General features: G+C 39.7%; 1 long non-coding RNA gene across 3 annotated transcripts; it reads left to right on the plus strand.

Annotated features, from left to right (window-relative positions):
- Positions 1-12,233: 12,233 nt before the first annotated feature.
- LOC127378849 (uncharacterized) lies at positions 12,234-20,250 on the plus strand. Of its 3 annotated transcripts, none has more exons than XR_007888195.1 (2): positions 12,234-12,367; positions 16,172-20,250. It is a non-coding gene; the product is annotated as an uncharacterized LOC127378849 (long non-coding RNA). The 3 variants fall into 3 exon arrangements; XR_007888196.1 differs by lacking the exon at positions 12,234-12,367 and adding an exon at positions 12,866-12,922; XR_007888194.1 differs by lacking the exon at positions 12,234-12,367 and adding an exon at positions 12,891-12,916.
- The last annotated feature ends 7,742 nt before the right edge of the window (positions 20,251-27,992 follow it).

Genomic DNA, 27,992 nt, shown 5'->3' on the forward strand with positions numbered 1-27,992 from the left:
GAGGGACACAGAGGCACAGATTTGTCCGCAATGATAAATCGCATCCATCACAGCCTGCAGAAACTGACATATTTCTATCAAAGCAAGATTAATCTCTCCATCAAACGCAGCAACGCGGCTCATAATCATCCACGAGAATTGGATGCAAAATGGGTAAATTGACTTGTGTTTGTGTTGTGGTGCTCTGCAGTGGGGTAATGCTGTCTCAATTGAAGCCAAATTGGAGGATACAGTCACATAACCCAGCTGCTTGAGTGTTTTTTGAAGAAATTCTAGTTCTGTTGTGTGGCATCCTTGGCATCCTTTAACTGTAGTGAATGACTGCTTGGCAATGTGAGTTAAAATGGGACCAGCTTTTATAGGTTGGCACAGAAACCCTTTGCTAGATGTTTTGATGTAGCTCCAAGGATCTACGTTTCTGCAGTTTACTCAGAGTGCTTTTTAGTAAGACTGTGATTGTATTCTGTAGCCCCCCTCTATCAGAAAAGTTAACAAAAAGACGGTAGTAACAAACATTTGTGAAAACACATGAACACATATTGTTCATAATTCTTGCCAGTATTTATTTTGCTGTTCTTAAAATACATTTTCAGTTGAGAGTCAATGTCTGTAAAAGTGTTGAAACAAATATTATTTATGATAATAGTTTACTGTTTAAACAAACCTTACAGACATTTTAAAGACCTTCATTAAATGTAAAAACAAATAGGAATATACTAAAGACACATATAATGCCAAATATATAAATACTTATACTATACTACACTTGAAAACAGTGGTTTAAAGCAAAAACCTGCATTTAAACACACTTGTAATTGGTACTCAACAACCTGCTTGGACCTCAAAACGCTACACTATTTACTCATGTGAGTACAAAAAGTGACATTTTAAAACTGGAACTGTCACTGAAAATACTTGATTGGTACCCACTGTGGCTAACATCTGTTTTGGACCCCCCAAAGCTGAATGATGGCTAGTCCTCTCCGTGGCCTCGCTCAGATCCTGTTAGCATAACTGCACTTACTGACGCGGCTGAGCAGCATTTTGATAAATGGCACGATTAGAGGTAAAATGAACAATTTGACTCGGGCCATGCCATGAAAGCACAGAGGCTTTACACTTGCTGTCAGAGGGTTGAATCAAGTCCATCTTTCATGTCTGAAATCCAGCAGTGTCAGAGTGAGCTCTCTGTAAGTTGTATTTGACATGTATTCACTGTTGGGATTATTGGCAGTCACTTCTTCACTGTCACTGTGAGTAATGGCTACGTACTGTAGTGCAGCTTATAACTGCATGGATAGATTGATATATGAATAGATGAAAAGACTGATGGGTACATACATAGATACTGTAGGTGAATGAATATATATTTCAAATAGATTAAGTAATATTATGTTTGAAATAGATGAATGCTGTGGGATTTGCAGAATCAGACACTGTGTCACCCTGACAGCAAACAGAAAACAAAACCTTGGTTGAAGTTAAAAAAGGTCAGTCTTGTAAATGAATGTGTTATAATTGCTTATGACATATTCATTAGACTGAGTATGGGATAAAATATGTTGCATGCACAGATAAAAGCATTTTCACGTTTTCAGCTCTGTGTCACAGCTGTGAAAGCAGTGGGTCAGGAGCCAGTATGTACCCAGTATGTTGCAGTAAAAATGATGTTATTCCAGGAGGCCCATGTTTTTTAACTGCTGTATTACAAGCAGAAGAACATAATTGTCCTTTCTGTTTTTGGCAGCCTCCTCCTCCAGGTCCTGCAGATCTTTTTTTGAGCTGCAGCTCTGAAACAGCAGCATCTATACCTTGCCTCTCTCCTGTACCATAGAGCTGGTTAGTGTGCTGCTCTTGGTCCCTGTGGGTTCTGTACCACTGGTACTCTGTTGGGCCCTTTTTGTCCTTCCCACTAGGTTGACCTTCTCCACCTTTTGAGCCTTGATGGCCTGCTGCAGTTTCACTTGATGCCCTTTCTTAGAGTCAGACCTTTTCATGCTGCTCTTGTTCATCTTCCTCCGTATAGTCCACTCTGGACTGCACTCCTCCAGAGCTTCATAAGTCTTCTGCAGCTGCAGAATCAGATCAGAGATATCGCTGTTATCAGTCTGTGAAGCTGCTGTGGACTGACTGGCAGAAGGAAGCGTGCTCACTTTAGCTTCTTCAGTTTCTGTTTTGCCATGTCCATTTTAATATTAAGACTCACAAACTTAATTCAAATCCACAAGCATGTATTTCTTATCATGGAAATATACAAACTTGATTGTTTCCCCCAGTTCTTTGAATTGTATCACTGGCCTATGTTTAAAAAGACATTTTTAACATAACTATATTTGTTTGGAGCAAATTAAATCATTGACAGTACAATATGTAGTACATCAGACTATAATCATCACATGTAAAATTAGAAAATGTATAGAAATAATTTTGTTAGGTTTGCTCGGAATTAAATTGGACAGCATAAATTCATATAACGATAATCTGGATTATTGGTTCAAGATACATGAAGATGCCCATTTATTGATTTTTCATATTGACATTGAAGCTTTAAATTTAAGTCTTAATATAAAACAATGATTTCACAGAAAGTTGATTAGTGATAATACTGAATACCTCTTTATGTTCATGTTATTCTTTCCTCACCGTGGATCCATGGTTGCGGCTGACTTGGGTTACCAGTTATGTGAAAGACCTGGTTACATTCCCCCACGGTTTATTTGTTACATTGGTTATTAAAGCTGTCTGCCGCCTGGCAACTGAATGAAATTGTGCACAGATAGATTCTCTATTTGTCCAGTCAAGCAGCAAATATAGACCTGAAGTGGCACAGCACGAGTGGAGTGACATATGCAAAGAAGGTGGTAGGGAACAAGGAGATGAGAAGAGAGGGAGTGGTAAAGGGGAGAGGGAAAGAGGAATGAGAACATGGGAAGAACAAAGCAGAGGGTGAGGCAAGAAAAGAGTGAGAAAGGACAGTGAAGAACACATTTTTGGAGACAGTGAGGAAGAAAATGAAGAGAAGAAAAAAGATTGAGAGAGAGCCCATTTCATACTAAGACCATTCAGTGTGTTTTACATTATGCATTACAGACACACAGAATATAAAGCATAAAGCATTAAATGTACAAATTAAAAGAATAGAAACCTGTTGTTTAGAGATGTATTGACAGCCAGCTGCACTTTAATCTCTTCTTTGGAAAATGAATCAGTGCAGACACCTGAGAATAGTGCTTTGATGAGGCTGGAAAGATATGTAGAGATGGAGGAGTGAAGACAATGAATAACAAACAGGGAGTGAGGGATAAAGTTGAGAGTATGGTTAGATATGGGAAAAAAACCCAAAGGATACTGGAAAAGGATGATTGTGCAGACAGAAACGTAAGTGAGTGTGGGTTCATGAAGCGGAGCCAAATGTTGGTGGGAGGAAGGAGAGCTGGGAAGGAAGAGAGTGTGGGATAGAGGAATAAAGGAGAAAATAGAGGGAAAGAGAAGAAAAAAGCATGAAAAACAAAGGCAGAACAGAAGAAAAAGGCATAAAGCGAGAGCAAGAGGGATAATAACAAATTAAATGGTATAGAGAGAGAGAGAGAGAGAGAGATGTAGGAAAGAAATTAAAGTAAATGACATTGGAGTGAAAAAAAGCAGAGAGAGAAATCATATATGCATGATGTTTATTAAAGTCTAAAGGATAAATGAGATGTTGCAACAGCTGGCTGGACGATAAAGCTAAACATTAAAAATAAAGAGATGATTTCTTTAAAGGATTAATAGCACTCTGAAGTCATTGATGATCACTCACTGAAGACTTCATTATTCCAATTAATGGGCCCCTCTGCTACTTGACCCGACCGTCAAAATTAGTGGCAAGGAAACCTTTAAGTCAGATGGATGAACTGCCACAGCCTCGCCGGCTAATTGGCAGCCACAATCAAGAGCGAATATGTATCAGGAGAAGAAGAAGAGGCTGAATATATTAGCAAAATAAGGGAAGAAGAAGAAAAATGAGGCTGTAAGCAACATGGCAGCACCAACTGTCTCGATGTCAGTGGTGGAAAAATGGTGATAGTGGGGAGAGATGGAAGAAAAATGATTAAGAAATCAAAGAGAGCAAAGCTAATATTTTCAAGGAGTTGGTCAGAGTATCTCATACATTGTTATTTTATACATTTATAGATATAAACTACCAAGGCTGCAGTCAAAATCACAAAGGCTAAATTTGAGTATTTTCTAATTTAATGTGAGATTGTTGGACAAAATCTACCGTCTACTCTCTGTCTTGGCAATGTGGTGACATTTCTTTCAAACGATCAACCTCTTTATGCAAGCCAAAACGAATGAAAAACACCAATAATTGTGTGTGTGTGTGTGTGTGTGTGTGGCCTTTTAGGTAGGTACAATAAGGTTTATATGTTCACTTTTGATTGTACAGGATAGTGGTGATGTTTTTTTTTGGACGATTGATATTTATATACAACTTAAAGAAAAGCCTTCAAAGACATATATTTAAAAAAAAAGACAAGAGAAAAATGATAAATACAACAGAAGAGGGAACATCAGCAGCCGTGCTGTAAAAGTAAAAATACAGTGCAGTAAACTAAAGAAAATCCAGGGCTAAAAAGATTCAGAAGTGACATGAAGGAAAGTATGATTTGGTGTATCCTGATCAGCAGCGTACTCCTTAATCATTTTGGAATATGAAAATAGGCCTAATGACAGTTCAGAGAAATGTTTTGGCATGAAACATTCAAATTTCAACATATAATAACTCAAAATGTTGGCATGGTCAGTCCACAGACACTGGTGTTTGTATTAGTTTTAATCACTTCCTACCTCATGCATACAGATGATGAGCCTGTCAGTGAGCTGCGAAGATTACGTATAAGAATACCACAAAACAAACACCTGCTGCAACAGTTCAATGTCTGGAGTTATGTGTAGGTGTTCAGTTGATACTACCAGTGTGGGTGGTGCATTCAGGGCCCTCAGGGGATCTGCAGAGAGATGAACGGGGCCCAGGTGAGTCGTGCTTCGTGCAGACGCAAGCGTGTTTTCTGCTAAAGCCAACATAACCGATGGCTTCTTCGTGTCCTCACATCGATTTTTCTCTTTCAAGGGAGCGGGGGGGGGAAGGAAAAGGGCTAAAAAATGGCGGCGCACTCTCCTTCTCATGCATCAGACAAGTCGGGCATAAAATAGTCCGTTTGGATGGGTGATCATGAACTGGCAGCAACGCAGGAAGTTTACCAGAGCTAAATGGATGCCCAGACTCCACTTTTTATCTGCTTCCCACCTCGCGTTACAGCCGTAATTTATGGTAATAATATCCCTTGAAATGGTGGGGGGAAAAGAAGCAGATGAGAAATGGGCCTCCTCGCAGCATGTTTACATTGCCTATATGACGGGTGGAAAGGGGGACAAGACTTTAAGCGATGCAGGGTGTGAGGGGGGGGGGACTGTATCTCTTTGGGCTGATTGGAAAAGGTGATTCATCCGAGGTTGTTCACAGTCTCAGTGAGCTTTACCCTTCATTAGAGGCATTGCTCAAGTAAATTCAAATGCTCAGAGGCCCTGTTTGATGTCCTCTCATTCTTCTCAGCATGGTCTGTCTTGTATAACATGTTGTTACTATCGCTGACTTTATGTTTGTATGCTGGTAGTGGGGTCACTGTACCAAGTCGTCTTTGTCTTTCTCTGTGAGGCACTTTGTTAGCTGAAAGCTTTTTTAAAAAGGGCTTAAAAATGAGAGATTACTCACCTAATATTGATGAGCTCTGGTAACCACAGGCATTTTTCTAAAGAGAAAAAGACCAAGAAGTGCAGTACATGATGATTCATATCTTCATCTGTTTCCAGTTGATCCAAACTTTAGTGGAGGCCGTTAGGTGATAAAACATGTGGGTTTATGTTGTTGTGAGCAGCCCACGCAATGCATTACCGTCACCTGAATGTATATACCTCTCCTGTGTTTAACTATAAATAAAAGCTCTGGAACAGTAGATCCTACTCTTAATGTTGTGTAGTTTGACAGTGTCATGTTCTTCATGCCAATTCCATCTGCCAAACTATTTATTTTTAATTTTTCCCTTAATAAGCTTGTCACACTTTACAACAATGTCTCATATAGACAGTTCTTTTTGGCATTTTGGAGTTTTCCAAATGCACGATTTCCTACAAACTGTCATTACCTACATCTAACTAGATGATTTGTTACACAGAACCATCTGGGAAGTTCTTGGAAACTGAAAAGGGCAGACACTTTCACAAAATATAGGCCAGGTGATTGGATAAACCATCTATCACCATCTTTCATGGGCCAACTTCAACCAACCAGATCAATGAACCAAAGAAGAGTGATATGGGAGATACTCTGCAGTTCTGATGCCAGCAGCATCTACACTTACCTCTTTAGCATTACACCTAATGTTAAAGCTGGCAGTACTTCCTCATAGGACGCTGATTGGTCTGTAACCATTGTGGTTTGGACACAAGTGCATAACTTGAATTCTGGCAAGATGGATTCTCGTGTGATTTTGTGGTCTTGTGAGTCCAGCTACCTCGCAAGGTTAGTTCGTTGGAGCCCTACAGCGAACAAAAACAAGTTATAGCCGATATCTTTCGAGCCGTATGTAAAAGAGTTTTGTTTGAGTTAATGCATAACTGTGGAAAACAGTTTATTGCATTTTGTGTTACAAAATATGGATTTTTTTCGGCTTGCACCACTAACCAACAATTACCTGCTTCTCATGGGCTACGCCGATAACGTTTAACATTTTTGTATTTTAAAAAGAAGTTCTTAACCTGTAGTTTAGGCACACGTGATGGTAAAAAAGGCTAAGATGTAGTGAGCAAAGACTGACTCTTCAAATTTATTTTACAGTCATCAAAAAACATCACAAACATGCTTTGGCTTTCATAGAACATAAAACAATCAAACATTATTCATAATAATTTAAAATAAATAAAAAAAATGATTTTTATCGGCAATCATTAATTATTAATTAAACTTTTATTATTGGAATAATACATAATAATGTAAATGACCCATTATCGATATACAGCATGCATCACTAATTATTTTACATGTGATCCTGGCAGGGTTGTGGCCCAGCTCTAACCTTTGATCAGAACCATTTCACCTTGTGACCCCAAACATGACCTTCTTACCAAAAGAGTGACTCGTATGAGAGTGTCGGAGGATCCAGCGCGTCGACTTCCTTCCCTTCTCCTCCCCATTGTGGCCCTGTAACTTGTGACAGCAGACAGAGAGCTAGTTCAGATCATTTACATCCTGGCCATCAAGAGTTTGGGATGGCTCATTAGCCTCTAGCATGTAGATAAAGCTCCAAATTGACAAGTGCAAAGTATGGGCTGCTCCTTCAATTTGGGGAGAACAGGAGAAGGAGGAGCTGAACGCCAGGAGATTGATGTTCCTACATCCTCTTGGCTCTGCCTTCGCACTCCCAGAAGTCCTGTGGCTCGGCCTGGTTGTTCGTGGGCCAGGCAGCAGCTCGCACAGACAGACCGCCACCGTCGGACATGACTGCTTTCAGACAGAAGGCCAAATGTGCTCTAACTGTAACGGCTCCATTACCATGGTGATTAATGAAGTTGTCAAAAACCTAACTCCAACGCCGCCCCCCCCCGCCCGCCAACCCTAACCCTAGTATTTTTATTTCTACCTATATCTTATTTAACCCACAGACGCTTTATAAAAAAAACTTTTTTTTAAAAATGTTCCATCAAACTAATTTATTCTAATTATGCACACTGTGCTGTGCTGTGCAACACCCAGCTCCCCCCACCCCGCTTTCCTTAAACCTTTTGGTGCAGATTAACGTAACAAAAAGTCTATTAATTAATGTTTTGTGGCTTTTAATTTCTGGCAAGGATGCCGTCTTGATGCAGCTGCCTGTCGAGGCCTGTCACCGTTGAACCCATGCCAGGGAAATGCAGATGTAATTCTGTTATCTCTTGCTTAGTCGTTTACGCAAATTAATTTGAACAATTAGCCCTCTACCGGCCTTTCATGAATCATGCAAGAGAAGCTGCCAAAAAATTAATACTTAAGATTTCCATTTCAAAATGAGATAGCTGCCGTTTTGGGAATCAAACATTACACCTGCTCTGGTACAACATTAAACAGACGAAGAGACATAAAACAGTCTCATGTGGTTAGTATACAACTATAGGCTCAAATCACTGGATTTAAATTAAATGGTTCATATTCACTGTTTCTATGATGACGGTCTGGAACTGCCTTTAAAATCAACTGTGTGATACACTGAGATTTACTTTGTGTGGTCTTTACAAAAGAGCGGTTTATCAGCGGGTTCTTTGCAGATACTAAAGCAGTAAATACAAAAAAAATATTATAAGAAGGGAACAGTGTATCCAAGAGTTCCCTGCACACTAATTAAACGAGCTGCTATTGCTGCTCTTTTACTGTCGTTTGGCGTTTTCACCACTAACAAAGCGTAAATTCTGGGGTGTTACTTTGAATAGTAGTTGTCTTTTGCATGAAAATTGTCTGCAGGCAGGTAAGTATGTAGGTAAATATATACATAAAATACTATCGTCGCCTTAAATCAAAAGGTAATGCAGGCACAGGCATTACTGCCAAAATATTTCACCGTGTAAGAATTTGTGACTTTTCCTCACTTTCTGCACAAAGCTCTTCATGTGTAAGGTTGACATAATTTTCCTTTTCCTCCAGGAATTTAAACTGCCTTAACATACTGTACCTGGAAAACACCTCAGAAACTGATGAATCCTTCCTGTGTCTGCTGTTACGTAAATGTGTACGTTATCCGTGGCAGAAGAAGTCATTTTAAGTCAGACTCAATTGCTTACACAGTAAAAGAAAAATAATGTTAGGGGAATAATGCTGGATGTAATCTTTCCCTCAAAATACTATATGTTATTAATCCTGGGAAGAGATTACAAAATAAATAGCCCAAAAATAGATAGTGACTGATTGCTCACTGCTAATGGCTCCATTTTCTCTGATACATGTTCTGTTCTATCTAAAGGACGTGGCTTCAGATGTAGTGAAATAAACATGCATCACTGATGTCAAAATTATTGAGAAAAATACCAGAACTCTAAAAAGCTCCTCAGTTAAACTGAAAACACAAAGTTATGGTAATTCAGATCCACTTTTCTTTTTTGGTGCTTTCCTTCTAAAGACCAGCAGGGGGCGGCTTCCCTCTACTTCTGAGCTGCTGTTGTCTCTGCACTCAGGTCCTCAGATGTCCTGGCTGCAGTAGAAACAGGCCTTTCCTGGACATGGAACCGCAGTGTGTGTGTGTGTGTGTCATTAATGGCTGCCTTTCAAGCCGTCAGCCCTAATGAGCTGATTGCAAACGGAAATTGAGGTTTGAAATGTAACTGAATAAGGAGATTCTTGCTTTCACTGAAAGGAGGGAGCTGAGGGAGGACAGGAGGGTGGGCAAGACGACACCCCTGCATCCTCCTCGGCATTATCTTTAAACGCCGGGTTAACCACATTTTTTAAAAAAAGAGGCCATTAAGCAACAATAAGTGGAATCCATACGATCTGCTCAATAATGACATGTAATTTTGTGACAGTTATGTGTTCTTACGCAAATGTATGGGGCAAGGCTTCTCCCCTGTAAGTGCCCGCTAACTCAATTGTGCTTGTGTATTTCTTCAGCTCCGTGTTTAACGTCCATTAAGAGTTGAGAGACGGTGACTGAGGAATGTAATGGTGTCCTGTAGCATAAGCCTGTGTTGTTTTTTTTTCTTCTGCTACAGACTTTTAAAAGGACAATTTACAGAAAACCTTGACTCGTTAATTGTATCATCAATTACATAACATCCGCTTAGCTTTTTTCAGGGTTATTCAATTAATAATTAACTGCATTGTGCTCACAAAAACCGAGCTAATTGTTTGGGTAGAATTGATAACTTCTGTAAAATGCCCAAACAAGTGACCTGCATCTCACACTGGAGGGGGAAGTTTAATTATGTAGCCTGTATTTCAAGTAAATAAGCTTGTTTTTTTTGTTTTGTTTTCATACAGAAACTTTCACTGGTGCTGTGTAGATCAAATCATTTTCAGTGACATACATTTGATCACTGATCACTTGTCATGTGGCTTTATGCCAAACTAATACCAGAAATAAAAAGGATTCAGTTTTGTTTGTAATTTCTGTAATGTGTGTTAACGTCTGTCTGGGTAAGAGTACTCACTGGCCTTGGTAACTGATAGTTAGATTGTTTAAGAACAAGTACAAGCGAGCAGAGGTGAGTTGAAAGTGTAGCCTAACCCTGAACCCTTAAAAGTACGCAGCATTCAGTGACATGAGAAGAAGAGAGAGCTAAAGATAACACAAACATATATGTTGGTTATGCCACTAGAAACAAAAGTCCTAGTTTAAGTGGACAGATGTTTATCCTTATCAAACAGTTACTATGTGGATTTATTGTCATTGTAACTAATTTACTTTTCTGTAATGTTATTTGAAGATAGATGGTAACTTAAAAAGAAGCCTTTCAAAACCAACTGCTGGCTCTGGTTTTCAGTGTATCATGGATACAGTACAAAGAGTACTTTTCTTTTTTTTTTTTTTTTCAGTATTAGAGGCCCCTTTGGGAAGTCAGCCCATAACCTTGACAGTGTTAGTTCTTTGCTCTGTTCAGAGAGCTCCACTGGGAATATAACTACTGTACTTAGACTAATAAAGTGAAGCCAATATCAACCTTTTATTGAATAACATATGTAACTAAGTCAGTTTTGTCTACCTCTAATCTGATGCTAGATAATCTGAGAAGGCATTTATTCAAACTGAGACGACAAGACTAAATGATTAATGGAATTGTGAACAGTTATATATTATGGACCTGAAACAGCAGTAATATATCGAGGAATGTGCAAGGAAGACTTCAAGGCTTGTATAAATATTATTTAATCGCAGGTTTATTAAATGCAACTGTGTCATGGGCATTTAGTGAACATTATTGACAAAGCAGATCTGCTTTTCTGGTTTCAGATGAAAGTCTTATCTTATCATGAAGGACATTTGGTCAAGGCAAACATAGATAACACCAGTATGCTCTGTCAGCTTATGCTCTCACCACCAGCTAACCCCAGTCCAGGTAGAGTGGCTGTTACCGTATCATCATCTCATCATTAACATACACAACACTGCTCAGGCTCCTCTCATTGACTGTAATCACCTTAATGCAAAAAGCTGATGAAGTTGCCAAGGCGCAGAGTGCTCTGTCTCAGACCTTTTCTCTTTTTTTGTGTGTTTTTGTAATAGCGCTGTCATAACCGCTCTGCTCCGTCTAGGCCTAAGTGAATCTGAGGCGCCATCTTTTAAACGAGGCTAACAAATGAACACGTTTTCCCCCCATCAAACGGCTCCTGACAGTGATGCATGGGCTTCCAGATGAGCTCTGAAAAACTGATGGATCTGCGACGGTACAAGCGCTTAGATAAACTAATGCATGTAATTACGTTTTCCATTCCCTCTCCATTGCGAGGCATCTTATTACAATATGATTAGTTGAAATGGTCGGCAAAAAAATGATATAGTTTGCAAATTTCTTTCTTTTTCTGTCTTCCTTTCTCTCTTTCTCTCTGTTTTTATTTTTTATTTTTTTTTGCCATGTGGGGTAATTACTGGAAGTTGATTTCTTTGACTGGAATAAAAACGAATTCAATTTGTTTGCTTCTCGGGAAGACATTATCGGGCATCTCTGTGTAAGTGTTAGTAATTGTTGGTCTTATTCACCGCTGTTGTGGATAAGGAGACCATCGAGATGGTTAGCGATGCCCTGTGCGGGGTGAGCCACATACATTAGATGGATGCCTTTATTTTCAGCAGATTTATGCTTGGTACAAAAAGTTCAAATAAAAATGCAGAAGTTAAAGGTATTTATTTATTGGTACATGTTAGCTAATTCCAGGTCAACATCAACAACGCTGCACTCTTTGTGATAACATTTCATTGTATTGTCACTGGATTGCCAAGAATAGCCACATTCTTGTGGAGATTGCATTGGTTTACTGGTTAGTAGAGTAGATTTCTTTTTTTTGGGATTTTCCATTAAAAAATGACAAATTGACTGTCAAAATTGTTTTCTGTAATCAGTTAATTATTTTTAGCTCTAGCAACTGGTTGTGCAGACTAGATATGTTCAAAGGTCCTTCCTAGTAACAGATATCTGACCTGGGTCTCTAGTTGGGCAGGGTCCATGTTGGGTCCAGTCTATTGCTGCAGGAAAAAAATGTGCATTGCTGTTCTTCTTGAGCACATCGTACGCATCTCCACATTTTTGTGTCGGGTCTAATTATCCTTTTGGACCAAGTGTGACTGTCCTCAGGTCCCCTTTGGATCAGGTCTCTTTTATTGTGAAGATTAATTTATACACATGAGGTTTGGATTGTTTTTTTCCTCCACAGGACAGTTTTGGATGAGATCCATTATTGCTCCAGAACTAGCTATTCAGAAGTCATTTGTTGAATTATAAAACCATGCTTGTTAAGAAATTCTCAGTCTATATTTTGAATTATGAATGAATAATTATTTTGAATTGATTCCATTTCTCGATACCCAACCGTAATGACACTGCTTCCTTGCTGTTGCTTGCTGTCTGTGTGTGTGTTTGTGTGTGTGTTTGTGTGTGTGTGAGCATGTATGCATCAGACTTTCTACATGTTTTTGTGTCTCATACACTGAGGGGTGTGTAATATTCTCTAAGCTACAGTCCATCATACTTCCTGCTACAGCTGGAGCAAGATTTGTACGTGTGTGTGTGTGTGTGTGTGTGTGTGTGTGTGTGTGTCTAGCACTTATAAGTGTGTTTATGCATGCATATTGCAGCTCTCACTCACTGTCTCACTCTCTCTCTCTCTCCCTGTTGGAGTGGGCTATGCAACAGCTGTGAGGTGCGTGTAAGTGGAGGGACTATTTTTGCATCTATGTACATATGACTGTGTGTACTCGTTAGTCTCGGACGGCTTCTGTATGTTTTAACATGCATATTGCTACTCTGAGTGTGTAATGTTCTTTCTCCATGCTGCAGCTGCTCAGAGTGTGTGTTTATATGTGCCACTGCTCTCCTGCTTGCTCTGTCTGTGAGCGTGTGATGTTGTGGAGGAGCGAGGGCTCATGTTGGAAGCAGTAGTGGAGCTCATTAGGGGAGTACCAGGGGAGCTTGGCTGCTGCAACCCCCAGCTCCCAGTGCTCCTCTCCGGGCCGCCGCGCTGCCTGGCCGAGCCCTCAGCCGCAGCCCTTCATCTGCACACATCACACTGAAGGCTTGTGCACAGCACAGTGGCAATATGCTGTCATATGCTGGGTGACGGGTGCACTTCACACCAGAGTCAGGCTTGTTTGTAGTGCAGATTCTGGCTGGTTTTTGTGCTGAAGAAAAATCTAATCTAAGGGAACTTAGAGCAATGAGCAAGGTGTATTGGGGTGGCAACTAAATATTATTTTCTTTTATCTATTAATCTGGCAATTATTTTTGATGAATTGTTTCCTTGTTTTTTCATAAAATGTAAGAAATGCTAGTCAATATAAAATTGTGACGTTTAAAAGGTGAAATCAGAGAATATTTTGAATTTTTGCATAGAAAACTACTTAAAGGATTAAAGACTCATCAATCAGTAAACCTGGACAAAAAAAAAATGAATTAACATTGAACAAGTCGTCAAAGATTTACATTTTTACCTAATGTCACCATCTTCCAGTTCAAAATAAGTTTCTATTCCTGCAACGTAAGTCTTCTATTTTTTAAAGTGACTGTTGATGTCAGTTAATTTCAATTAGTTTTTGCAAATATAAAACGAGGAGAGGGAATTGGGCCATTACAGCACTGACTAAAACAAGAAAAACAAAACCTTAAAACACTAATGAGTAGTAATGTGTAGCTGACAGATTAAACACGGGATAATATTTTAAAGGAGTAATGCAGCACCGAATGAAATCCGTGAAATATTATCACATCATACTTATATCGGTCGTCCATCTCTCCATCGCTTTTCTCATCCATCTCATGAGCCAATGCCTGATACAGATTGTCTTTGTCATTCTGTGATTGGCTGTGACAAACATGATGAAACTGTGTAACATTTGGATATTCATGAGCTCAGCAAAGACAAATATAAATTTCCTTGTTCAGTTTTTTCCTACTTTACGTTTCTGAGTCACCCAGTTAGTGGACGTTTGAGGCTAAAACCATACTGACCTGGCACTGCACTATTCTAGAGAGAAGGAAAATGGTAGTTATAGTTGTAGCCATCTGTTTAATAATCCAAGAAAATAAAAATAAAGATAATTTTCTCTTTTCAAAACAGACTATTTAAGTTTCTCAAAGACTGTCTTCATGATATTGTTGAAGCACAACTAAAACTGATCTGTATTTAACAGTAACAGAAAAAATAATACTTTTCTCGTGGAATCAACTTCACAGTTCTTGAGGTATCAACTTATTCAAACCCTGTAAAAAAAAAATTAAAAACAACTGCGTTATATCATGGACTGAACTGGAAGCTCTGCCTTTCTATCCGTTTGACAAATGAGACTTTCATTGGACAATTATCGTTTTCGGGATCGCAAACGTGCGAACAGAATTTGTCACTGTCACTTTGTGTGTTTAAGGGCATATTAATCAAGTGATTAATTGCCAGATATTACCCACTGAACACGGCCTGTGTTCCCATTCAAGTGCTACTTTGCCTTTGAGCGTGATTGGTTAATGATTACGTTTTGGGTTTTGTTTGCAGAGGGCTGAATAGATTTGTTTAATGTTTACTGGCATGTCTGAGGGCAACTCTGTGTGCATTTTGACATTTTTTGATATAAAAGATGAAGACTGGAGGATATTTTTATGTCCTGGACTGAAGACTAGGAGCAGCATTATGTTTTGACTGTATTTTCTCTCTTGATTTAGAAACATTTTGTGATGATCGGGGCTGAGTTTCTGATTTAGAGCAGACATTTAGATATTCTAGCATTCATTTCTGTTTCAGTTATAATGCAATTTTATGTTGTTTTAAAGAAGATATTATTCAGTAATTTAATGGCTGGAAAGTTGATGTCTTTTCTGAATTATGATACTGATACAGTAAGAAACGTGTTCTTTAAATCCCGAGCATCATGGGTTTTAATTTTAGCTATAAATGAAAGAAGGCCATGTTGCCGTTGTCCTTTTTAGATGAGTAGTGCACCATAGATTCAGTTGTCAGTCACAGTTTCTCCTTCTAGTTTGATGATATTTTATCTCAGCGAAAACACTCCTCAAGGGCTTCATCTGACTTAGGGTTTCATGGTACATCTTTAAAAATAGCTGTGTAACCCTGGCATTAATTGTCCATCAGATATTTAAAATTAAATCACAAAGCTGGAATTTTTCAACCATTAGCTGCAGTGAATTGTCGCTAAATTTTAAAATGAAAGAAAATCATTACTTTGCTTATTTTTAGACCCTTAAAAGTAAGAGCATGCAGTATTTTTAGTAAAAAACAACAACCTTATTAGGCTCTTTGAGCATATTTCAAATAATAAATAGTTTAAAGTGCTCCTGAATCATCCCTACGCCTTACAACATTTGTCCTATTTAATAATGAAAATTCAAACATGATGTAGTGTACATTAACACACATGTTTGTATGTATAGTTTCTGGTTATATGGTTGGATTTTAAAAAATGGATCAGTGCTCTAATTATACACTAGAGGGAGCTAAGCTAATGTATGATGTGAGCGTTTGCAGCAGAGCACACAGCCTCTCTCTCTCTCTCTCTCTCTCTCTCTCTCTCTCTCTCTCTCTCTCTCTCTTTTTCACACATACGTCAACACACATACTTTGGTTTTTCTGCTCCAGTTCAAAAAACAATTCTAATTGGGCCTTTTTGCTCTCCTCCAACTCCGCGAAAGACACGTACGTCTTCTCTCAACCTCAAGTCTTAGATGCACAATTTAGTTTTGACAAATGTGATGTTTCAGTTAAATTGTTAATGGTGCTACAGGACTCTGCAAGCCAGACATCAAAGGGCATACATTAATACACACCGCTCATGTTATTTCTTGTTCTGTTTAGTCTCCCGGGGAGAGGAATACTCTGTGTGAGAGTCTAAGAGATCCTCCTGCTTTTTTTTCTTCTTGCCGTTAATAAACCCTGATATTTCTTTTCCTAAAGGTAAAGCACCTCGGCACGCAAATGAGGAGTTGAGCTGAAAAAACGAGGGGGCCGAGCCGGATGATCCGCCAACGTTAAGAGGCGTGCTTTGAAGAAAATTCCATCAAAGGAAAAACAATAAGTGAAGCGGTGTGTGCGTGGAAAGCTGGTGTTAAATACCTCGTGTTGTTCAGAAATGCTTAAAATCTCAATTGGCTCCCTTAACTGGCATCTGGAGAACAATGAGTTGAATCTGTTAGGGGTTTATAAAAGGCTTTTAGTGTTTCCGTCTCCTTCCATATGCTGTTGCATGATTGCTTTGCATCCTCATATTAGGCTGCACACCTTGTTTCCTCCTGCCGCCGCTGGATAACGAACGTTGGGGAAAATGTGTTTGAGTGTGGTTTCTGATGTTTGAACAGCACAGGGCGTGCTTGATTTACCGTGTGGCTGTCTGGCAGCTTCAAGAGAGGACACACGACTCACGAGATGGGAATTAAGTACTTCTCACATCTACAATCTAGACAAATTCTTGCATATTTATCATACTTAACAGTTAGAAATAGAAATACAATAGGTACTAATGGCTTTGGATGGTGAATGGTAATGGATACTGTGTTGGGCCCTAAGGGAAATACACCTGGGCCTTTTTGTATCTGCGTTAGATATATAGATAACAGTTTCTTTACAGCTATGAGTTACAGATGTACAAATATGAATCCAAAAGCAGTTTTGAAATGACGTGCAAACCTTTTCCTTTGCTGATGACAAACCAACTTTAAAGTTAGAACATCTTAATGAGAAAATGTGCCAACTTTTGGTACAATCTATTTGCATGAAGCTAGTCATCAGCACTGTGGAGAGAAAAAGCTTCCTGCCTCTTGTTTAGCAGATGTGTGGAGGAGCTGAAGACATGTTCATTTCTGACATTTTCCCCAACCTGCTGTGACACAAATAGACTCACTGTCACATGATGTATAGTCAACGATACATCAGGGACCAGGGAAAACCAGGGGAAATGGTTGTCGACTAAGAAGAGCAGTCGGCTTTTATAAGCCTGAGTGAGAAATTTATAGGTGTCGTATAATATTATGTGGCAACAAAACTCTTTTGAAACCCAGATAAATATTTTTTTTTTTTGATTTTGCTGCGCTCTAAGGCCTTAAAAATAAATAATTACTTATCAAAAAATCATTCTGTAAGAGAAAAAATGAAGTGCCCAAAAAAATTTGATATTATATAAATAATAGTTTTTCTGTATCTGTGGGCAAGGGTTCCTGATATCTCCAAGTGATGACATTTCAGACCTCTAATTTTTAATTTAAGAACTAAAATATATAAATTTTACCCTAATGTCCCATATATCCCCCATGTTTTGCCCTGGTCTCTTAGATAACCTCATGTTTGAGGTAAAAAGGCCCATCACTGTCTGTCTCATCTTTGTCCTGGAGGCTGTATCACCTCCTACACTTGCCACTGTGCCTACAAACAACTTGCCAGCAAGCCTGCCAACTGTCTTAAGCGTCTCTTAACCAGGTGAGACACGGACGACCTCCCCTTGCAACCTCTACATCCTCTTTATGACAGGAGAAAGGCTTTGTGTGTTTGCGTCGATCGTGTTTGGCATTTCTGCTGTGAAATCTCGGACCTCACTGCAGCGCCACAGGCCGTTAGCCGTCAGGTCTGAGACACCGTCGACGTTGATGGGAGTGGGAAGGGGCCAGGTAGAGGTGGACCTGTCAGCGCTGATTTGTCAGGCCTTCACTCATTGCCTCTTAGGTGCCAAAAGAGGTATAGCTGCAGTTTTGTTGAAGTCTTTACTTAGTCAGACGCACATTCACGGTCATCTCTCTCCTCCGTGCTGTCCAAGAGATAGTCTCTTGAACAGTTAATTTATTGCTGTGTAGGTTGATCACCAGAAGCAAAATAGCAGAGGTTGGTAGATGAAACGGGCTCATAGCTGCATGTTTTATTCTAATCGTGTTGAACAGTAGTTTGATGGTTATGATAGCTTTGCTTTGGTGGTTGAGTTTTCCACTGATTCATTTTTGTCTTAATATTGCGAACTGATGAGAATATTTAGAGTTTGAGTCACTGCCAATGTTGTGTATCCTCTAAAACACATATTTCTTTGGATTGCCTTTAGTGCACATTGTTATTTTTTAACTGGCGGAAATGCACTTAATAAATGTCAAGTAGAATAATAAGGACTTCCTCAACAACTTCCTTGAAAGCAATTGACTCCTGCAGTTTGAGAAAAACAAGACCCTCCCATAACTGCTGCAATACTGCCATGATTTATTCATTTGTGCTATTGTTTGTTACAAATCCACCTCTGTGATAATAAAGCTATGTTTGTAAACCCTCACAGCTGCAAGAGGTCTATTAAAATGTGAACTTGAAAACCCAGATACAGTTGTGACTTCAGCAGACTGCATATGGCATGGTAATGTTTACCAATGTAGCTGCTCTGTGATACTAACAGCAGCCAATGAGATAAGAGAGTGTTTTGGATGGAGGTGGCGTCTTTTGCTGTTTGGATTGTACTCTTTATATTGTGATTTGAGTCTGTACTTTCATACTTGACTTGAGAAAATAATACTAGCAAACAGGGTGAATCTGCTGGATCTCGTGGGAATGGGATGCTCTTCTGTTGTGATTTTAATCTGGCTGGAATTGTCACTATAGATAAAGATAATAAAAGAAAAATAACTTTTATATCTGAGATATTTTGGAAAACAAATGTTTAGTCAGGCATGTATCTACTTTTTTTTCAGTGTTGTGGTCTGTTTAAGCTACTCTGGGATCAGTGCTGTAACCTTTTTTAGCCATTCAGCCCTTCCCTCCCTCTCCTGCCTCTTGATTTCCCCAAAGTGCTGTGTTTTATGTGTGCTTTTCTTTGGAATCGGGGAGCTGGCAGGGTCGAGAGGAGCAGAGACGACCGTCCGAGACGTGGGAGAATGAAATGAGGTGGCTGTTTATTCTCTCCGCCAAAGCCACATACCTTTTTAGAGTGGCTTTGGAGCACGGCCTAAAACAACACCAGAGGCCATGTACACAAATTACATGTCTCGCACTGAGTAGAAAGCTGGATGGAATGATGGGAGGATGGAAGAGTGAAGTTCCCAGTAAAATATAATAGCTGTCAGATATATATATTTTTCAATATGGAGATGTTCTAAGTATCTGTAAGATCCATAACTGCTTAGAAAGATTATGAGACAAATGTGCCAAATTAGCTTTTTTTGTCTTTTTTAAAACCCCCTTTTATTTTTTTTTGTTCACATCCATTTTTTACTATCTTCAGGCAGGGTTCATGTGAAGGCCGCACAAGATTATACAACATGAAGTTAAGAGCTCATGTTTCATTTTACAGAGGAAACGAACGGTGACTATGATAGATTACACCTAGGAAGAATTGTCCTAATTGAAATGAATATCATAATTTTTCTCTCATGGTATTTTTCTTGTCTGCCCTCAAAACCAGACAAATAAGAGTAGACCCACATAGTGTAGACACTGTAGCAATAACAGGGGTATTAGTAATAAATGCCACACCGGTGTTGTGGTTTTGAGATCTCTGGGGAAAAATAACAGCCAGCAGGAAATAAAAGGGAAAACTGATCCAAAAGAAATATTTTAAAAAATCAACTTCAAGTTAGATTTAAATCTTTTAACACACATTACATATGTGTTTCTATAATCTGATGAACTTGTTATCTGTAGTAATATCGCCAAGATTTCCAGCTATACCTTCCTTCCACTGATTGTTGTAGAGTGATCTGAGTGTCTCATGATTTTTTCTCACTGCCGTCTTTCCTTATTATGAATATTCATCTACAGTACCAGACACCTTGCAGGCTTTTTGTTTGGGAACTTCATCATAAATGTTTTAAACATTGTCTTTGTTTGCTTATGTCAAGGAAATGCAAAGACATCCTGTAGTGTTTACCTACCCTGAGCTGTGTACGGGGCTGTCCTTTTTTCTTCTGTAGCCCTGTTATTAATTTGTGTCTGGCTTATTTATTATTAGGCTTGTCTAAGCACTTTATCTCTGCTGTGAAAACTGCTGTAGCAATAAAAATGTATTATTATTGTGACTATTCTTATTTACTTTGCGCTTAAGAAACCTCAGGAAAAGTGACAATTCCTGGAGTGTTTACCCACATTAATCTGCTGCACTCTGCTGTGTGAGCTGTGATCCGGCCTCCTACCCGTCCCCCCGTCCCCCCTCCATGTGACTGAATGCCTGGACCCGTCCCGGGGCTGATGGGGCCAGGAAGGGGTCAGCGTGAAGCAGGAAATGGGGGTTCCTCAGTGCCAAGCTGATGATGACCAGCGGCCTGGAAAGCGTACGCCCATCCATCACGTCAGTCCCTATCTTCCACGCCGAGGCGACCTGGCTCAGGGTGTGAATCGATGTCCACAGTGTATGAGCAGAAGTGTAGTTTGTGTTGGGGTGTTGTGAAGTCAACACTACTGATTGCTGTAATTATAGACTTTACTATTCCAGTTCAGAGAGAGAGGGGAAGAGAGTCCTTTGCTGTTTGGTAATTGTGTGTGAAAAGGTGGAAAGCTAGGGTGGGTGATATCATCCTTCCTTGGAGAGATGAGACTCAATATTCCCTATGTGTTAGGGTGTGTGTGTGTGTGTGTGTGTGTGTGTGTGTAGGCTCAGTATTGTTTGGCAGTCAAACATTACATTAGTGGTGCTGTGGGCTTTGACACACCCCAGCTGTACTTCGTGTGAGAACGCAGGTTTGTGACTATTTTGGATTTTCCATCCAGTCTGCGGTGCGCTGAGACGTAATAACATAGCCCTAGCAGAGCCCTGGTTATTTATTTTTTCACCGACAAAAACACACACAATCAAACATACACAGGAACACTCAAAGTTATACTAAGAAGGAGAAACATGCTACAAGAACAACAAGGGAAAAAATAAATAAAAAAAGCCAAAACCTATGCACAACTGCCCAAAGGCCGTGCAGAGGCGGTCACAGCTGCTAGCTGGTCGAGCAGGCTGGATGCTCTGAGGCTATGCAGATGTTCGGACCCTACAGCTACATTAACGTACCTCTTAACCCCGCCCCCACCCTGATTCACCTCCCATCCGGCTCAGCCACAGCCGTCTGGAAGGGATGAACACACACACACACACGTACATGTACATACATGCACACACTGTTGTGGGAACAGGGGAACATCTCTGCTGTTGGATAAGAGAGGGATGTACATGATGTTCTGTTCTGTGGGAAACACAGAAATGGGTTTTAAAGCTAAATTATGCAACTGTGCACAGGAAGTGGAACTGTTAGATCGCCCGACACTTCAAGTCATCTTAATGAGCTGTCGCCAGCTGTTCTTTGGAACATCTGACACTGAAGTACATCAACATTTAGCTTCTTTGCTTCCTGATTGTTGTTTTTGTTGTGACCTCCTGCTCTGCCGTCACTGGCCCCACCTTGATGGCCTCAACCAGTGTGCTGCTACCCACTGCTGCACAGCTTTTGCCCTGAAATGAAAGTTACGAATTTCCTCATTTAAAGCTACATGGGACACAGCAGATAAACAAATGTATGTTTCCCAGCTTCTGTCATCAACAGTAGCGTGAGATTACTCCTACTCAAATATTTTGTATTTGCCCTAAAAATGACATAATTCCACGCCTGGATAGATATTTCAATTTATTTGTTATATATGACAAATAAAAGCCATGAACCCAAAACAAGTAATCAACCCTCAAACTGGGAAACATAAAATCACAAGCTGACAAAGAACTTTTCTGTTAATTGTGCTATATAAAAATGTTTCGTTGTTATAAAGTTAATTGTTAGATTGTGTAATTTAAAAAGTTTGTATGTTTTTTTTCCTCATGTACAGAGGTCACATGTATTCAGGCAGGGAAACATGTAAATGTCTTTGTGAACCTAACGAAGGCAACTCAGACTACAGAAGAAAAAAAACTGTCTGCCCAAGTGGGGCGTGAGGCAGAGGAAAAGCACCAGAGTGGGCAAACAGCCATGAAATCCCTGATGCTTCCTGCCAGTGTGGAGATAGGCCCCGCCAACTGCCCAAATCCAGAGCAAGTCCTCATTCCTCCAAAGCGGGGGGACACGGCTAAAGCCTCTCCCAATGTCAAGTGGCATTTATTAAATACACGGAGAGGAGAATGTTTTCATGTGAGTGTCCCCGGTGATCTGTGTGGTCCAAGCCAGAGTGCCAAACCTAGAGCTGCTGTCTTTCTCCCCGTCTTAGTCGCGTCTTCTTGCTGGTTTTTGACGCCGGTCCAGATTTCTGGTAATCCCTTGCAGGCCTGCATGAGACGCAGGTACACCTTGCGAGCAAACAAAACATTTGATAACGGCATGCGGCTGACGGCAATGATAAATAAGCCATTAGAAGACACAATACCTCTGGGAGATCCATTCAGCTCTTCCAAAGAGACGTTTCATGCCACACTCTGAGGACTTGAGAGGATTTGGGTGCAAATCACATTTTGTTATTTTTCTCTCCTCTTTTGTGTGCTGTAATGTTTTGGCGGGGGGGTAGAGTAGGGTGGCATCTTCCATACCCGCCCAATGGAATCATGGGTGGTAAGTCTTTCCCCACTAGAAATGCGGCAGTTAAAAATGAGTTGAGGTCTCCTCTGTGGCCTCAGATTAGTTCTATTTTTTACATGTTAGGGCCGTATGGTGTTGTGACGGCCCTGTGAAGTCACCGGATCTTATTTTGTGTTCTGCTGCAATCTGCTAGTGCAGATGATACTGGCTACAGACCCCAAGTCAGCCGCTTATTGTTCATTTTGGCTACAGCTGTCCAGCAATCCCAAGAACATGGGAGTTCATATCCAAGGATAATCTGTTTTTTTTCTCCACTTGCCGGCGATGTTTAATGCCTTGTCTCGGGTGTATCCTAGCTTTTGGTCAAAGAATAGAACTGGTGAAAAAAGAGAGAGGGTTACAGAGAGAGAAGAGAGAAAGCGAGCTTAGGAATACAGCAGCCCTAATCCTTGGGTGACCACTGGCGAGGCCCAGATGAGCGCTTACATTAAGGCGACTGGAATAGTTTTCAAAACTACTGGGGCCGTCCTTTTGTCTTTTCAATGCGCCGAAGCCCATTAAGCAGAGAGCTGGAGACGAGGCGGGGCGACATGAGAAGCTACATTTATCAGTTCACAGTTTCAGAGGATATTGCAAATCAATTTATTAGATTATGAGGCCTGCTTGAGCTCTGCTTTTGCTCCCCCCCTCTATCCTCTGCCTTCAAACGTAATATTTTAAAGAAAACTCTATTTCCAGATTATAGAGCACTTTATCGCAGAACAAGGAAGTATAAATTCTGGCCCAGACATCCTAAATCCTATTTTCCCTCCCTTTCTCTTACAGTAACGTGTCTTCATCTTCTCAAGGACATTGACATAATGTAGTTTGTTATGCTTTGGTCAATTTAACCTTTCAGACAAGGATTCCTGTAAAAACACAAACTAAACACTTTATATATTTAACAGGAAAACACACAGCTCTACATGAGACTTATTTTTAACTGCAAAACATTATTGGCAACTTTATACCTTCCTTTATACCCTTATAGTCTTCCTCTTCCTCTCATACATACACTTTCACTACAAGAATAAACAATCAATTTAAAGTCAGTCCACATGAAGTCCACATGAAGTATAAAGTGTAATAACACGCAGCCGCAATTAATCCTCCAGAAAGTGATCCAATTATCCAATTGAAGCTACAATTTATGAACGCTCGGCTTGTTATGTGCTAAGATAAAGCTCGGACTTCTCCAAGACCAATGAGACGATTTCTTAAATGGTATTATCCGTGTTTGGAGACTGTTTTTTTTACTGGGGATTTTTCTAACTGTGCGTTTCAAAGCGGCTCGTGCATCCCTGCTATGAAAAAGATAATTCACAATGGTAATCAGTGCTCTTTAATTCCACGCCTCTCGTGTTGGGCTGACTTAGGATAAGACCCTTGAGGGGAAGCCCCTCTCTCTGCTGACGGATGTCCTTTTTTTTTTTTTTGGATCGCGATTCATCTAATACTGCGGATTAATGGGACTGATGGCTCAAAATAGGTTGATGGTTTGAGCCGTCATATCAAGTGCCAGACAATTTTAAAAGTTAACGTATGTTATTCCTCAGGGCCAGCAGAGTCCAGTGAATGATATAATAATAACTCCGTTCTAGAGGGCAGAAAACTTGGGTTTTCAGGTATGACACTAGCAGATTTTTATCTCTGTAATAGAGCTATTTTTGCAGTTATTTAAGGGCTTCTGTATTTTTCTTGAAACTTTGAAACTATTTCTACCTTGTCATCAAATGTTCTACTAAAGCAAAAGCATGAGTACAGCAGTGATGAGCATTACAGAGGATACTTCATTGAGTTAATAATGATCATTTGACAAATACGTTTATTATTATTGTAACTGATTATTCAATGTACTGGTGGTGTTTTACCCTTCAAATAAGAGAAAGAATAAAACCAGGTCCATCATCAAATACACAATGATAAAACTGCTTTGTCAAATCGAGTTAAAACAGTAATTTCTTGTACCACAAAAAAGTAGGATTTGTCGGGTCCAGACTGTGCAAGTGTTGTCAGTTAAAAATATATCTTTCACCTCATAAAATAAATAAATAAAATAAAAATCTTGGGAAGAACTGGGGACTTATAGAAACACAACTTTCCTTTCCAAAATCACCATATTAATATAATTTATTTAAGTGAGAGTATAACACATCTTCAACATTTGTTGTCAGTATTTTGCCTGTTTATTCCACAACCTTATTGAACGCTGTAGATGCTGTTGCGTCGTTGTTTCAGATCCGTCCATCAGCTCTAAGAGCGGAAACCTTTCAATCCAAAATAATCATCACTTTAAGACTTATTAGCACTGGAGGATTTATAGCATTGCTTTCCAAGCTTTGGGATACACTGTGAATTAGCTTTACAGCCCAGTCTCACTGAGTGGCCACTGGTTTGTGTGTACCTGTCACATTTTATCCTATTAAAGCCAAAAGACCTGCAGAAGAGAGACAGTTCCTGTCTGCATAAAGCAGTCCCCTGCTGCTACTGTTTATCCAAAACACTGGTTTTACTTCTGTTAATGGACTGGGACTCGAATTAAATCTGACCCCTAGAATCAGAGCAACATTACCAAAAACAATATGATAATTCCTTTTTTTTACGCTCTTGCTAAATTGCTACACAAAGCCAGGCACCATTTGACAAAATCTTTTTATTTTTAAGGAAAAAGAAGATAAAGACGAAACAAGAGATGCCAATTAAATGGCCCTACAGCATATGCAAATCCTTTAAGGTGGATTATATTGATTTAAACATTCAGTTCCCTACTACCATATATATTGATAAACAAAAAAAAATTAAAGGCAGTTTTGTGCATCCTTCCACAATTACAAGTTAAAGTGAAGTTTACATGCAATTATTTTAAAGATAACCTTACAGTACACTGTACCACTTGGTATCGTAAGATTTTAGTCCTTTCTTATCTAGGTGGTGTGCGGTGATTTGTTGTATTAACAGCGTTTCTGTGATTTTCATCCTTTGTGAATCTTTGTGACATGCATGTTGCTGGTTCAGTTTGTAAAGACAAAGTCCTAATGACAATCTTGCCAAACAAACTAATTTAACCTATAATTTGTTTGCTTTATGATTTCTTTTTCTCATTGTTCTTCTAAAAAAAAAAGGATTTCCGTCTCCATCTTTTTGATAAAAAACCAACCTGCAGACTGTGTTGGAAGGTTTTGAACAGATTTTTTAACGAGCAGCATGGACAAACTGAGCTGCAGTGTTGATAAGCTCATCTATCATCAGCAGAGCTCACCTCTGATGGAGATACCTAAACAAGCATTGTGCAAGCAGCGACCTCAGCACTGCATCACTGACTTTAATCAAAGTGAGAATAGAGGTGCGTAGAAACATACGTGTATAGATACAGTATGACATACAGGGGATATTGTGGCAGACAAGTTATTTAAATTATTTGTTGAGGAAAATCAGACCAAAATAATACCATGAAAAATGATAATTTGCCATTATTGCCATTTTACTTTCTCTTACAAACAAGATATTAATATGAGCATTTTTTGTGTGTGTTTTTTCTTTTTTTGCTTCTTTAAATGAAAGAAACATGAGTACAAAAATACCTCTTTTCATCCTCATTAAGCTTAGTATCAGTGTAGGTGTTAAAAGTCTAATGATAAAGTAAATATTGGTTTGACTTGACTTGATTTTTTATTATTTGTGGTATCTCTTTCTGCTTTATTTCATCCTGTCTCTCACTTAATGTTTAACCATAGAAATATGGAAATAACCTCTGATAAAACAACTGCAAGCTTATCAAGAACCCGAACACGTTCCTGAAACTGTGCTCTCAACTGTCCACCTTAAGGGGAAGTGTAGAGGGAAAAAAAGCCAGGAGAAGAAGGGGGGGAAATACAGAGGAGAGTAAAAAGAAAAAACAAAAAGGAAGCAGAGCTGATGAAAAGGACGTTATTAGCTTGGTCGCGGTCGGAGCCCATTTACGTCCATTTGCATCTGGGCTGAAACCTGCAGCTGAGAGCATCTCGGCGATGTATAATGACCGGTTGTCACAACAACACGGGAGGTGGCCCCGCCGGCAAAATGACGGCCCTGTCACTCCTCCGCAAAGACGAAACGCTGGCAACCTGTAATTCCCCTCGCAGCGCTCCTTCCTTCCTGCCTGCTGCCTGGTTAAATGGCACTTTTGAAGGAAGTAAATCTACAAAGTTGTGTTTAATAACATTGCTAGAGCCAAATGTTTGACGGGGTGAGGTGTGTTTGTGGGGGGGCGTAGAGCGGGAGGCTCACAGGGTTAAGAGGGATTTGTCATTTGTTTGTGCTCGCAGGCCCTAATCTGTTCATTGAAACGGCCCATCTTTTCAGCTAGCCGTGCTCAAAGTAAATGAAAAACAATTATACAGTGCGTGAAGAGGAAGCAATGCAAGGTGGGACGCCTCTGGCTCAGTGTGGAAGGGGGTATCAATGCTGGATCCCCTCTGATAGTGTTCATCTATCCTTAATGTGGTTTTTGACATTTTTTTTCAAACCACTCAGGCGAGTTGGGGGAATCAGAACATGGTGCGATGCAGGGGTTTTAAAATACACTTGCATTTGTACTTTGCATTTTGTTAACTTACCATTTGTACACAAAAATATGTTAATATTATTGAGTATATAAGAGTTTGCAACAAAAGTTGAGAGGTAGTTGTTATCCGTCATCTACAAACACAGACCATAAAACTACAGCTATGTACATCCTACCCCGAACCTTCAATGAGACCAGACAAAGGGAATTAACTGTTATTTCTCATATTACTATGTAAATATAATTTAATTTACATATTACATGTAAATCTGTGGAGTCATGTACGGTCTTCAGATGAAAACATTTCACCTCCCCTGCCCGTCCATCTGTCTGTTTCAAAGTCACTCTGACAATTCTCTTAAAGAAAAGTGAAACTCCAAAATAGATTTTATATCTTCAGTCTGTAATGAGTCAAACACCAGAGTTGACTCGCTTGGGTTGCAGCCTCCTGTCTCTGCAGATGTGAATTGAAGTGACACATTGATATGCAGGGAGGAAAAAAAAAACACTAAACACTAAAACTCACAACCAAAGGCCTCCCCAAAAGGCAAACACATAACTAAACCTGTGCGAAGAAGAAGCAGCGGGGAAATTAGCGACAAAGCATTATAATTTGTCACTGATGCATAAATCTTGCTGACGTGCTCAGTCACTTTAATGGTGCCGCGGCTGCTCGGTGGAAGGCTGTGCAAACTTG

This window comes from Dicentrarchus labrax, unplaced genomic scaffold (assembly GCF_905237075.1).
Source record: "Dicentrarchus labrax unplaced genomic scaffold, dlabrax2021, whole genome shotgun sequence".
Taxonomy (NCBI): domain Eukaryota; kingdom Metazoa; phylum Chordata; class Actinopteri; family Moronidae; genus Dicentrarchus; species Dicentrarchus labrax.